General features: G+C 36.3%; 1 pseudogene; it reads left to right on the forward strand.

The window, feature by feature from the left end:
- Positions 1-1,509: 1,509 nt before the first annotated feature.
- Positions 1,510-13,536, forward strand: LOC102884741 (annotated as a pseudogene).
- Positions 13,537-15,303: the final 1,767 nt, after the last annotated feature.

Below are 15,303 nucleotides of genomic sequence, written 5' to 3' on the forward strand. Positions count from 1 at the left end.
TGAGCTCTTAGGACTATAACCTTACAAAAACTAAAATCCGTAGGATCCAGGGCAAGAGAGGTATTCTTAAATAAGCATGAGCAAAATGGAAATTCCAATCTTTATTTGCATCTCTCAGAGACATTTGAAGAGATTCTAGTGCATTGTACATTCACAGCAGTTTCTATTAAAAGCCTGGTCCCCACTTTTCTTTGGTCCCCAAAAACTCTCACCTGCTTCACATTCTTCTTCCCAAATTCAATGTACCTTACTACCTGATTACTGATCACCTCCGAACAACATCTTCCCCCATAAAACACTCACCCAACTTGTTCCACACTAGGAGTTATTTTTCTTAGGAGAATCTACTTACTTCTATATGTCCTTTCTCTCCTTAAAGCCAGTTGCATAGGGGACAGAGAGGGCATCGTGAATCTCCTAATTATTAATAATATTGTCTCTCATGCTAGTTTTGACCAAAGTTATAGTGGGGACTCTAAGAAGATAGGACCTTATGCCTTTTGAAAAACTCTCATCCACCAGAGTCAATTAAGTCTGAATAGCCTAAGGCATCCACTGTATGTGATGAATTAACTTATCTTCTTTGTATCTGGAATGGTACCAACTACTTCTATTGTTGAAAGAACTGAGAAAATAGTCACTCAGATGATTGTCTGTACACTTTAATTCTCCCATGGACATGGTTGAGAAAGACTGCTTTAGAGAATCAAGTTAGAAGCAATAGCATCTTTTCAAGATCTATATCATCAAGAGTTATGACTGTCAAGTTCTCATAGTTCTGAGTCCCTGACATGTAATATTGAGTACACAGCCTTCAATAAAGATTTGTTGAACTGACAAATGAATGTGTCAGTACTAGCAGCTCTATCTAGATAAGTCAAACCCTAAATGTCCTAAAGTAAGCGAACAGCAGAGAGCACCTGATGAGAACTCATTTGAACTTTAATATGTGTCTAGAAATTTATTAGTGACATTTTGCTTGTATTAAACCATAACTACATTGTACTTCATCATTCCTCCTCTCTTCAGAAAGGTTTAGTTGTGTACTTGGTCAATATGGGCTGGAATACAGTGTACCATATGAGACAAGGGACATTTTTCAGAGAAAAACCCAAACTCAGTGGTTTGCTTTTGATATATACTTGTCATATTTTTATCCTGGAACCTATCACACTTCAGTGGAGGCAATGTCAATGCTGTGACATTTCTAAACCACTTACTGCTTGCTGCTTAACCCCAGTCATTAACAGCTTCCAGCAAAACTTCCTATTGTTTCATTTGTCAGATGCTGTTTGATGGGAACAAGATGATGAGTCAAGGTGAGCCAAGTTCTGCTTCATAGAGCTTGCAGGGTTTGGTAAAACAAACCACAATGTCAAGGAGTTTCTGTAAACTTTTAACCTATATTTTGCAAAGTTCTCTCACCATATTTGGAGTTGAGGCAATAAATATTCTTTCCTTCTTCTACTCCTCTGTTTCAAATAGTCTGTGCATTCTTTAACCTTCAAGATGACATGGACCCGCAAGAGGTAATACACTTAGTTTCTTGATCAAATTCAACAACATCAGTAATTACAGAAACAGAACATCAAATGAAAAGAAAGGCATAAACAATGGGCTCCTGGAAGCCAGCCAGTCCCTCAGCCTTGAATTAGTGCTTATCCCAGCAGAACTCTAATAGCTGAACACAAATAGAGGACAGAGGGCCCAAGCTACTCAGCAGAGTCCCCAAGTAGCTGCTATCCTGTAAGTTCAAGTAGGGGAATATATTTAGACTTTCCGGAAGGTTCCACTTCCACATGGAAAAATAACATATTATTTTCAAAAAGTAGAATAGACTGCAACTTAACAAATGAGTTCCAGCTGTTGAACATTAAACTGCTAAAAGAAAGTCTATATATGAATACTCCCTAGGACTATTTTCATTTAATTAGGACCTGTATGATTCATTCTCTTAAGATACTAGCCTCTTCAGATTGAAGCCTGAGATAGTTAAATAAGTGTTGATAGTATGTTGGTTGTAATGATCCTGTCTCTCTTACTGCCTATATTACTTACTTTTAAAGGTGAATATTAAACAAACAAACAAACAAAATGCTTGAGTCACCACCCAGAAGCCACTGACCACACTATCTGATTCATGGGAAAGCAGCAGAGTGTTAGTTGGGAAAATTCTGCAGTGTGATGCAGGAACCTGGGTGAGGATTTCTATTTACCACTTATCAGTAACATGGACTTGGGCAACTCTCTTCATGTCAGTTGTCCAACTATAATATGAGAATGATGTGTATAATGATGGAATATCCTGGTTGCTTAAAGTCCATCCTAGCTCTCACACTGATGCTTTTATGACTTTTCTAGTACGGATTGTATTTTTAATATATGTCTGACAATCAGACAGAGGGACATATAACTTGGCCTCTTAAATTGGTGGGGCTTTTCTCCAGGATGTGCCTTATACTTCTTTTGAGACCTTCTTCATGCCTCCTTAATGTGATAAAGATCCTACTTGTCACATTAGAGCAAGTAGGTTTCTCTTCCCCTGGTCTTAGAATTTGCTCTGATGGGAATGTTGGTTCCTTGTAATTACAAAACTCACTACTCTTGTTTAATTCTTTGACATATCAATTTAGATTATGGTGATTCAGATTAGTTCAGAGGATAACTCAAAAATATTGAATATCTTTGTAAGTTCTATTTTTTTCTCAGATATAATACAAAATAATGCAAATATTATGTGTTAAACACTAGTTATTATTCAATACATACTAAACACTAGTTATTATTCAATACATAAAAACTCCATAAAATATTTATACTGCGTACAGCCCTCCGGAGCAGAATGACTAAATGATATTTCTTCTTTTAAAAATTTCCAAGTCAAATAACTTGATACTACACAATCTAGAGACCCAAGGTGAATCTGGAACCCACATATAAGTTCTTGTGGTTTGATTTTTTTTCCCTGTTTATCCTTAAAAAAAAAAAAAGCCCTATGTCATCTAAAGCTATGGTTCTAAAACAGAAATAAACAGAAAAACATGTAGGTAGATGTTGACAAAGAAAGGGTGATCTAAGCCAAATAGTAAGCTTGATGCATCTTCTAGAACTTCCGCTTTAAGATTTTTTAAAAAGTTTACAAATACAGACAAGTAGCATCTGGCTTCAGCATGCTCCGTACCTCTTGCAGAGAAGCACCAAGCTTGGCACTAACAGCAGCCAGCCTTGATTTGTGGGTTGGCCTCTCAAGGCACCTCTAAGCCCAGCACGGGTGGTGGTCATCTGCAGATTGCTTGGTGGTTCATGCCAGGTGGCCCCTGGAAAAGCACGTGCTGTGGTTGAACCTGGCTTGTGTTTGAACCTGGCTTGTGGTTGAACCTCTCAGGAGGCCCTGGGGCTGGCATACCAAATGGCTAGCTTCTGACTGAGCTGGAGTACCACCCCGGGCCACATGCAAGGACAACACACTCAAGGGTAGACTCAACAGGCACTGCTAAAGTGAATCCTGCTCTGTGGGGTCAGCCCCTGCGCAGCAGCTCCTCTACTATAGTCACTGGTCAGTCCTTACAACCCATGATCCCAAGGGTCAATCCCTCCCACTGACGTACAAACAGCAACCAAGGCTCAACTACAATAGGAGGATACACAGAGCCCACACAATAGGCACACATCTGGAGCATCCAGCTCAGGTGACCAGGGATACTGCATGACTGGGCTTGCATGACTGGGCCCTACAAGACATCTACTACATAAGGCCACTCTATCAAGACTGGGAGACATAGCAGCCCTACCTCATACATAGAAACAAACACAGAGAGGCAGCCAAAATAGGGAGACAAAGAAACATGTCACAAATGAAAGAAGAGAAAACAAGTTCTAGAAAAAGAACTAAACAAAATGGAGACAAGCAATCTACCAGATGGAGCATTCAAAACACTGGTTATAAAGATGCTCAATGAACCTAGGGAAGAGTAGATGAACTCAGTGAGAACTTAATCAAAGAGATAGAAAACATAAAAATGAAGATAGAAAACATAAAAAAGAACCGGTCAGAAATGAAGAATGCTATCACTGAAATGAAGAATTCATTAGAGGGAATCAACAGCAGATTAGATGAAACAGAAGATTGAATCAGTGATTTAGAAGATAAGGTAGCAGAAAACACCCAATTGGAATAGCAACAAGAAAAAAGAATCTAAAAAATGAGGATAGCTTAAGGGGCCTCTGGGTCAAGAGCAAGTGTACCAACATTCACATCACAGGAGTATCAGAAGGAGAAGAGAAAGCAAGGAATTGAAACCTATTTGAAGAAATAATGATGGCAAATTTCCCTTACCTGGCAAAGGAAATAGATATACAACCTTAAGGAGTTCAGAGAGTCCCAAATAAGATGAACCCAAAGAGGTTTACATCAAGACACATCAAAATTAAATTGCCAAAGGTTAAAGACAAAAGAACAATTTTAAAAGCAGCAAGAGAAAAGCACTTGGTTATCTACTAGAGAGCTTCCATAAGACTATCAGCTGATTTCTCAGCAGAAACTTTGCAGGTCAGAGGGATTGGCAGTAAATATTCAAAGTGATAAAAGCAAGGACTTAAAACCAATATTGCTCTACACAACAAAGTTATCATTCAGAATCGAAGGACAGGTAAAGAGTTTCCCAGACAAGAAAACACTAAAAGAGTTCATCAGCACCACACCAGTACTAAAAAACATGTTACATAAACTTCTTTAAGAAGGAAAAAAATTTCAAAAATATGAATAATAAAATGACAATGACTACATATCTGTCAACAGATATGTAGTTATTTTAAATGTAAATAGATTAAATGCTCCAATCAAAAGATAGAGTAGTTTAAAGGATAAGAAAACAAGGCACTTACATATGCTGCCTACAAAAAAACTCACTTTAGATCAAAAGACACGCACAAACTGAAAGCAAAGGATGGAAAAAAATATTTCATGAAAATGGAAACAAAAACAAAACAAAACAAAACAAAAAGCTGGAGTAGCAATATTTATACCAGACAAAATAATCTTTAAAACAAAGGCTATAACAACAGACAAAGAAGTACTCAGTAATCCCATATCTGAGTATTTATCCAAAGAAACCCAAAACACTACTATGAAGGGTCATGTGAATCCATATGTTTATTGCAGCATTATTTATAATAGCCAAGATATGGAGGCAACCTGAGTGTCTATCAATGGATAAATGGATAAAGAAAAGTGGTACATATCGTGGAATATTACTCGGCCATAAAAAAAAAAAAGTAATCTTGCCATTTGCAACAACATGAATGGACCTAGAGAGTATTGTGCTAAGTGAAATAAGTCAGACAGAGAAAGACAAATGCCATATGATTTCACTTACATGAGGAATCTAAAAAATAAACAAATGAAACAAACGAATTCATAGATACAGAGAACATTTTGATGATTGCCAGATGGGAGGTGGGTTGGGGGATGAAAAAGAGGAAGGAATTAAGTACAAATTGATAGTTACAAAATAGTCACAGGAATATAAAGTATAGCGTAAGGAATATAGTCAATAATATTGTAATAACTGTGTATGGTGTCAGATGTGTACTAGGTTTATCAAGGTGACCACTTCGTAAGTTATATAAATGTCAAATCACTATGTTATACACCTGAAACTAATATAACATTGTATGTCAACTGTAATTGTAAAATAAATTTAAAAGTTAAATAAATAAAGTTTATATGATTTTCTAAAATAAAACAGGTGACACAAAATAATTCTCAAATTTTCTATACGCTGCTTGATAATATGCTCCCCAATCCACTTCTCTACAGATTGAAGATATCAATTTTTATTCTTCTGCCATTTAGGAACACTTCAATGGATACTTCAGGTGAATACACCTAAGGAAATCCAAAATTTTCTCTTTGAAATACAGAAAGACCTACATAATAGAAGACATACATATCTATTTTCTTCAACAATATAGGTAATTGCATCCTAAGTTTATATCTGATTAAATATTTTGAAGTTCTCAGAGATTTTTTCACCATCAACCTTTTTACCACCCACCCACTTGTGCTATTTCTCACCCTTTGATACCTTATTCAGTGCACCATCTCAGAGTCTTATAAGAGTGCCTTGATCCTATAAAGAGGTTAAATGTTTCTAATCCAATGTTTCCCGTCTTTGCTAAATCAATTGTCATTATTATATAGCAAATGCTACCCAAGTTTTGTCTGAATATCAGTTAACACTATTTATAAAATGTATGATTTACTTCAGGTATAATTTTGTGAAAATGAAATAGGCAAAGGTTTCAAATCTTTCTCTGGTTGTAACAATAAAAAAGAAAATGATGTATCTCTTGCACACATACACGTGCGCACACACACACACTTTCACACACAAAAAAAAATCATTCTTAAAAAATGATTCTGAGGTAGAAATAGTTGCCGAAGGGAATGTAGTAAGAAGCTAGATATTATCAGAAATTCGGCCTCCTCTCTCAGTATTTACTTTCCGACATAAAAGAACTTAGTTTCTCTAAAAAAAATGTTTTGTTCACAGAATGCTGGAGAAGGTCTGTTTTCCTTACTCTTGTCTCTTTTCCATATCAATAAAGCTTGAGTCACAGAACTTACACGGCCTGTTTGTTCTTTGCTTAGAAAACAACTCTGGCACACTAGGCGTAGAGAGGAGAGAGGAGACCAAAGAAGAGAGTCCGCTTCATTCTGAGTCAGAGACTCAGGAAAAGACTGTGGGAAAAAGAGCTGGCCTCCAGGGCCTTCCGATTTGACCACTCTTGCAAGCCTCTCCTTTATTCCACAGGAAGGAGGGGGCCGAACACTGTTGCCACCAGAGGAGATCAATCAGGATCCTTTTGGGCAGGGACAGCCACTTATCCCAGCCTGCCAAAGACAAAGGATGGATTTCAAAGGGACAGAAATGGCAAGTCACCAACAAATCAATCCATGTATTGTTTTTTACAGGGAAAATAGCTTAATTATTTATTTAAAAACTAACTCATGCTTATTATACAAAATTCAGTCAACACACAAAAAGTACAAGGAAGAAAGAATGAGAGAATCATCTGAAATAGGCATATAATTTCTTGAGAATCTATCATGTGCTTGGCATTGTATAAACACTGCTAGTAGCAAGAAAGACACATAAGATGTTCTCAAGGCATTTATAATCTGGTGGAAACCTGGCTTTTGAGGCAGTCTCTGATAGGATGGCAAAGATCACTAGACTTATATATCGAAGCCCCCAAGTTGTTTGTCAAGTCATCAGAGGGTTGGCTGAATGCCAATGAAAAGAGGGCACTCTGGACAGCTTCCGTTACTCCTCTCAAGGAGGACAAAGACTCAGAAGACCCTGCTGGGGAGAGAAGAAAAACCTATTATTTGTTTGTTTTTTGAACAACTTGAGAAACTCTAAAGAAGTACTGACAGAGTTCAAGTAATGGTTCTGCAGCACATAGCAATGTGACTATAGACAAACCTGTTAAACTGTCTTAGCCTGATTATTTTAAAAAGCACAATAATTTCTACCTCACGGAACCGCGGTAACAAATATTAACTCATGTAATCCTCATAACGACTCTATAAGTTATCTGGTTTAGTATTATCACTGTATGTGTGATGAGACCAAAGCACAGAAAAATCCGTGTAACTGGCTCAAGGTTACATACATAGTAAGTGGTAGAGCCAGGCAGTCAAACTGCAGAGTACGTGCTCTGTACTCTGGTAGTTGGTCACTACTGCTCATGCATCAATCCCTGAAATTAGTAAAAGTCCAGTCTCTGTCCTTTGAATTATAGTCTGGTGAAGAGAGAAGGAGTGATTTTTTTAGAGCCTGAGGACACAGCACCAAAGAACAGGCTTTACAAAATATTAAAAGAAATGAAATAATAACAATAGCTGATGAATTTATCAGGTGAAAGGCATTATTACAAGTAATGGAGGCACATGTGTGTATGTGTGTATAAATGGTCTCATTTAATCCTTACAATAATTTGTCAATTATGACTTACTCATCATCCTACAGATGTGACAACTGGGGCTCTGAGATTTTAAGCAATTTTCTGTCACAAAGATAAAACACTGTAATGCGGAAATTAGGATTGAGCTCTGTGTGACCAGATTCTCAAATCTTGGCATAAATTTGTTGAGTCAAAATGGTACGTGGGTACTATTTAAAAGAAAGAATAAAGATAGAAAAATCATAGATCCTCTTCCCTACAGCTGCAGTAGTGACTGATGGTGACCCTGGGATGCTGATCCTAAATGACTCATTTGATGAATATGGCGATGAGCAAATCACTCAGTGTCTTTGCTTTGGTTTCTCTATCTATGAGCAGAATGTAATAGGCTATGGGTTCTTAAACTTTTGGTGACCATAAACGACTCTCATGAATTCAATGAACTCTCCCTCCAGAAAAATACATACATGAACATAAGACATATATCTCTCCATTCAGTTCAGAAGAGATATTATATTTTATATTAATTGTCAGTCTTTCCCACTGAAATGTACTATCTGTGAGGGCAAAGGACTTAAGTCTTTTTCATATTTATATCCCCAGTTACTATAACGGTAATTGGCACATCATAGGCTCTCCAAAACTATCAACTAAATGAATAAATAGATTAGGGCTCCTGGTGTCCTTGAAGTCAAGCTGTATTAATCCTGGTTAAGAAACCTTGGATTAAATTATTTCCAAAGTCTTTTTTGATTCTGAAAGATCTAAGATTAAATCAAATGAAATTGCCAATACTCCACTGATTCTGACCAAAAAATGGCAATTTCATGTGCTTCAACCTAACACATTAATTTAAAATTTCACTCAACTTGCCTAATAATGTGTGCATATGCGCTTTGATATCTGGTGATAATCTTTTGGTATTAATTGTGTTTATCTGCGACCGCTGTTACTCACCTCGCATTTACCACATGATGAAACCTAAGCGAGTATATAAATGTGTAGCATTTCCTGCTTCTTGTAAACTGCCTGTGAACACAAACAGGGCCTATTTCGGTTTAATGTATAATTCAGTTGTAGTTTCTTCTTAAATTACACAATTTGAAACTTATCAGCACTTACATAATTCCAAATGCTTTCTTAATGAGGTAGCAACTAAACAAGTTAGGACTGGACTTAATTTAAATAAGTCAGACTTCTAGAATAATTGTTAAAAACAAGAAAACAGTGTGCTCAACCACAAGCAAAGCTTTCTAAAATACATGCAAAGTATAAACTTTGGGTTAGTTAACATGTAGAATGGCTATTTCATTGTGTGACTTTTGTATTTGATCATAAAATATAGTGTTTAACATGTATTCAGAATTCCAGATATCCTATAACATCCATCCATTATTCAAGCATTGTGGATTATGAATTTTTAAAGTCCCTAGAGATACCTACTTGTACAATACTCTTGATATTAAATCACTGAAATAGAATATACTTTCATGAGTTAATTTGATGCAATTTAACTATTGTGGTAATATTTCTGAAATATGCTATGAATATATTGCCTAACTAATATGTTACCTGTTACTTACCAATGGCAATGGCAATTTATTTGGATTTGTAAGAAAAACAAATGACAATATATGGAAATTCTTTGGGTTCTAAGACCACTCCTGCTTCTTCTTAACATAAAGATTTAACAAGCGGTATTTCAATGAGATCTCCACCAGCCTCCTTTTTTTCTTCTCTAAAAGAATGCTTCCATTAAGATGGGTTGAGGTCAGTACAGGTAGAATTACTATTAAAAGAATAAATCAAAAAGCCTTCCTAATGAAAGGACTAAGAGAAGTACAGTGCACGGCAAAGCCTGAGAAATAAAAGGGGAACAAAAATAATGTGATATGAATATCATGATGTTTAGCATGTATTTCACTAAATCATGTGATATACTGTCTGGTATATTCATTAGGAAGTCAAAAGTATGGAAAAAATAAGTAAAGGGGTTTTTTGGGGGGGGGTCTTATTTTACTGGTTACATTTTTACCTGCTGTCTGGTATATTCATTAGGAAGTCGAAAGTATGGAAAAAATAAGTAAAGGGTTTTTTTTGGGGGGGGGGTCTTATTTTACTGGTTACATTTTTAAAATATTTGACTTGCCCATTGCTAGTTGGAAGTATCCCAAAAAGTGATAGAATTGGATGGAAAAAATTAATATGTGAATCCTAAAGCACTTCAAATTCCTAAATGAGGGTGTGTGTGTGTGTGTGTGTGTGTGTGTGTGTATGATATAGGAGAGGGGTACTAAAACAAAAGCGACATTGTAGGCAAAAAAATAAACTTTAAATATAGTTATTCCTCAACTGAACTAGTAAGTAGTAAATTTATCTCTATGATGAAAAGGTACTGAATAGAAAAGAAAAAGAAAAACAAGGATATTGGATCATCTAAACCAGAATTACCAAACTTTGCAGTCCTCCTTTAATTCTCCAGAGAGATTCTCCTTTCATTCAGTCATAGGGAAGCAAACCTGAATCTATCTTCTAGAAAATGAATCTTATCAGCATACCGCATAACTCTTCAAGACAGCAATTTCTGAAAACAACATTATCACCATAAAATTTTAAGCACCCATGCTTCAGGAACTTTTAGAAGGAATGAGATGACGAGTAGAGGGGATCAGATCTAGTTGTAAACTATACTTGTAAGAAAAACAGTAGGGAGAAACTTGAAACTATTGAATACAATGTTAATTTTAAAATAAAATATTGATTGCTGCTAATTTTAATTATTTGGTCTTTGTTAATTTTAATTATTTGGTCTATAATTGTCCTTTTTTTCACTGATAAGAATACCCATTAAGAGTAAATGCAAGTACTATGTTCAGAATTTCACACTATATTTCCCCAAAGAAATGCCTTTCATAATAAAGAGTTCAGATTGTAAAATTATTAACTATTTTTATGGGTATGTGTTAGCAAGTGTTTAGAAAACCAGTAGCCTAGAATTCCTTTCTAACCTCTACTCCTTCTCTCTGATCTCCTTAAGTCATAGAAAATTCTGGAGAAAAATGATAAAATTATTTTCTTTTTGATCATAGCAACAATTTTTAAAAGAGAAAGAAAAGGGAGGTTGAAAAAACTGAGAAATAGATTTTTTTTTCTTTCCTGGAACCATGAAGTTCTGCTTTTGTGAGGTCTTATGTGAGAAGGGAGAGAAAGTGTGAGAAAACCCAACTTTTGCAGAATCATAAGCCAGAGCCAGAGCCTCTCTGGGACAAGGATGTCCATCCTCATTAACTTATCTCCCCGTATGATAGAAAGCAGACACAAAAGGCCACAGTCCCTCCAGCTGTAAAAGAAAAAAGACACAATTACCCTGGAGAAAGATTTTTAAGATATTGCATTGAGAGAAAGGTTACTGATCAGTACACTTACTTGCAGTTTACATTTTTTAAAAAGTCTCAAAAGTATCAAAGAAAGCAAGGAGGAAGAGGAAATGGATACTAAAACATAAAAAACAAGCATCATAGGCAAAAAATTAAAAATTAAATATGTTTATTTCACAATGAACTGATTGGATAATGAAATTATAAAGAAGTACTAAATAAAAGGGAAACACAAAAATAAAAAAAAAATAAATAAAACACACCATGAAGTCTTTTCTTCACATTCAGATGGTAAAAGCTATGAAGAGGAAAACTATAAGATCTGAAAACAAGGAAACCAAAATAATCTTCAACTTGAAACTGCAAAACTCCAGCAGGGAGATTATCTCAGATTACACTAGAAGGAAGTCTTTGCTTATAGGCAGGCTACAATTGTTCCAGGCTCAGATGGCCAAAAGAGTCACAGGATTTCTGCTCCCCTCCCTAGGATCTTGATGGTCAAAGTAAGCAATACAATGTCTTTGTATTTGTCAAGAGCAAACAAAAGAGCCACTAACAAGAGCTCTCAGATGTAGAGTGCATTAGAGTCACCTAGAGAGCTGGTCAGGAATTCTGATTCCCAGAATCCTCACCAAGGATGCTATTTCATTATCTGAGAATGAAGCCCAGGAAATCATATTTTTAACTAGCATCTAGGGGGATTCAGAACAGATATCTTTTGCACTTCACCTTGAGAAACACTACATTAGAAATTACTAGCTTTTTTGTAACAGGTTTGCTGCCAGAACACAGATGTCATGAAAACCACCACAAAATCTAAGCCAAAATGGGAAGGAAAAGACTCATATCAACATCACCATCATTGGACACGTAGATTCCAGCAAGTCTAACACTAATGGTCATCTGATCTATAAATGCGGTGGGACTGACAAAAGAGCCATTGAAAAATTTGAGAAAGAGGCTACTGAGATGGAAAAGGGCTCCTTCAAGTATTCCTGGGTCTTGGATAAAGCGGAAGCTGAACCTGAGCATGGTATCACCACTGATATCTTCCTGTGGAAATTTGAGACCAGCAAGCATTATGTGACCATCACTGATGCCCCAGGACAGAGACTTTATCAAAAACATGATTACAGGCACACCTTAGGCTGACTATGCTGTCCTGATTGCTGCTGGTATTGGTAAATTTGAAGCGAGTGTCTCCAAGAACAGGCAGACCCGTGAGCATGCCCTTCTGGCTTACAAACTGGGTATGAAACAACTAATTGTTGGTGTCAACAAAATGGATTCCAGTGAGAAGCCCTACAGTCAGAGGAGATACGAGAAAATTGTTGTCAGCACCTACGTTAGAAAAATTAGCTACAACCTTGACACAGCAGCATTTGTATCAATTTCTTGTTGGAATAGTGACAACATGCTGGATGCCTTGGTTCGAGGGATGGAAAGTGACCTATAAAGATGGCAATGCCAGTGGAACCATGCTGCTTGAAGCCCTGGATTGCATCCTGCCATCAACTCATCCAACTGATGAGCTTTTGCGTCTGTCCTTCCAGGATGTCTACAAAATTGGTGATATTGGTACTGTCCCTGTGGGCCAAGTGGAGACAGGTGTTCTCAAACTCAGCATTGTGGTCATCTTTGCTCCAGTCAACATTACACCTGAAGTAGTCTGTTGAAATGCACCATGAAGGTTTGAGTAAAGCTCTTTCTGGGGACAATGTGGCCTTCAGTGTCAAGAATGTGGCTGTCAAAGATGTTCATAGTGTGCCTGGTGACAGCAAAAATGACCCACCAATGGAAGCAGCTGGTTTCACTATTTAGGTAAATGTACTGAACTATCCAGGTCAAATGAGAGTCAGATATGTACCTGTGCTGGATTGTCACACAGCTCACATCGCTTGCAAAATTGCTGAGCTGAAGGAGAATATTGATCATTGATTGTTGTTCTGGGGAAAAGCTGGAAGATGGCCTGAAGCTTTTGAAATCTAGCGATGCTGCCATCATTGACATGGTTCCTGGGAATCCCGTGTGTGTTGAGAGCATCTTTGACTCCCCTCTTCTGGGCCAGTTTGCTGTTGGTGACATGAGATGGACAGTCGCTGTGGGTGTCATCAAAGTAATAGACAAGAAGGCAGTTGGAACTGGCAAAGTCATCAAGTGTGCACAGAAAGGTAAGAAGGCTAAATGAATATTAGCCCCTAAATCTGCTACCCCAGTCTTAATCAATGGTGGAAGAACAGTCCCAGAACTGTTTGCCTCAGTTGGTCATTTAAGTTTAATAGTAAAAGGCTGGTTAATGATTACAATGCATTGTAAAACCCTCAGAACAAAGGAATGTTTTGTAGACCATTTGTTTTTTTTGTATGTGCGGCAGTTTTTGTTATTAGTTTTTAAAATCAGTATTATTAATGAAACAACTTGACCGAATATCTGTCATAGAATTTGGAAACCCATTAAAACAAAGTTTAATAAGAAAAAAAATAAATTGCTATAGAAATCTCCCTGCTCAAATGCTGTTTTCTGTGCAGGTTGTCGGCAAATATGAGACAGTTTGGTTGACTCCCTCAAAAAATAAGGATGAGTACAAGTCTAGTTGTTTCCTTATGTGAATAAAAAAAAAAAAATCAAGTTTTTTTCCAGCAACCTATGCAACTACTAGAAAGCCTTCTGTTATTTTTTTTATTTTTATTTTTATTTTAATGCTAAATTTTCTACACTATTGCCTTCATGGATCCAAAGGAATACTCTGCTTTGAAAGCTATTTTCAGATTTCTTAAGACTCTATAAAAACAATCTGTGTAAGTATATATTTCAGTACATGTTTTAGAGGAGAAATATGTGTTACTTGTCCAGTTTACGAGATAGAGTTTTAAATATATTTATTGACTTGATTTGAATGGGAATTTTTAGGAATAGGATTTTTAAAAGTTATTCCCAAAGAATTAAGAAATTACAAAGAAAAAATTGGGCAGTCCTACATCTTGTTTCTGATAACATTCATCTTTCTAAAATTTCTTACTGCTCTCTGGTCCTAGGTGAAGCTAAGAAAACTCCTCTGAAGGACAGTGGGCTGTTCACATGCATTTATGTTTGTGAGAATCTCGCTGCATTACTGACTGTAGATCAAATCCCCCAGAAAACTGTCTTGCTTTACTGACTTGAAAGGAGCTTGGAATAGAATGTTCCTTTTTAAAAGGAGCCCCATGAGTTACTTTGCTTCTCCAGCAGTGTTAAGGTATATTAATTTGCATCAGATTAATCTATCTTCTTATGGATCAAAACTGACTTTATTATTACTCTTCTATGTTTTTTCAATTGTGAAATCTTATAGTTTTAGTACTCCATGATCCATTGAGTAATCAATGATCGATATTTTCTATAAAATAATACATGAAGTATTACTAGACTAATAAAGACATTTTTTATAGCCATGATGTCCTCTCCAAGTACATCAGTCTTCATTTAATATAAGATGTATTACATTATTTTATGTTATTGTTGGAGCCATGAATCATATTACTTTTTTTTGTGGAAGACTGAGGCTTATATTTATATAATTCTTTATGCTGTGTAAAAAAATCACTCTCCAGTTCTTATTTCCAACCTAGAGTAATTGCAGTTAGTGCTTGGCCTGGATACTCTAAGACAGTCCTAGCATTACATTTTTCTCCCATAGTCAAATTCTATTTCACAATGTCAAGCCATCCATGACAAAAGAAAAGAATTTTTTTGAGAAATATAACTACAAAGTCAATATATGCCTTAAAAATAACTGACTTAATCTGAACATCTCTGGGGAGCCTCTGCCCCACCCATTCCCTTTCCCATTCTTGGGATCTATTCAATGAGGATTTGTTGAAGATGACATTGATCTTAACCCTCAAGGCCTTGGGACACTCTTGCTCTGTAAATTACATCATCTGTTTCCTGCTTCAGCAAGAAAAGAGATTTCCTG

This window comes from Pteropus alecto, unplaced genomic scaffold (assembly GCF_000325575.1).
Source record: "Pteropus alecto unplaced genomic scaffold, ASM32557v1 scaffold73, whole genome shotgun sequence".
NCBI lineage: Eukaryota > Metazoa > Chordata > Mammalia > Chiroptera > Pteropodidae > Pteropus > Pteropus alecto.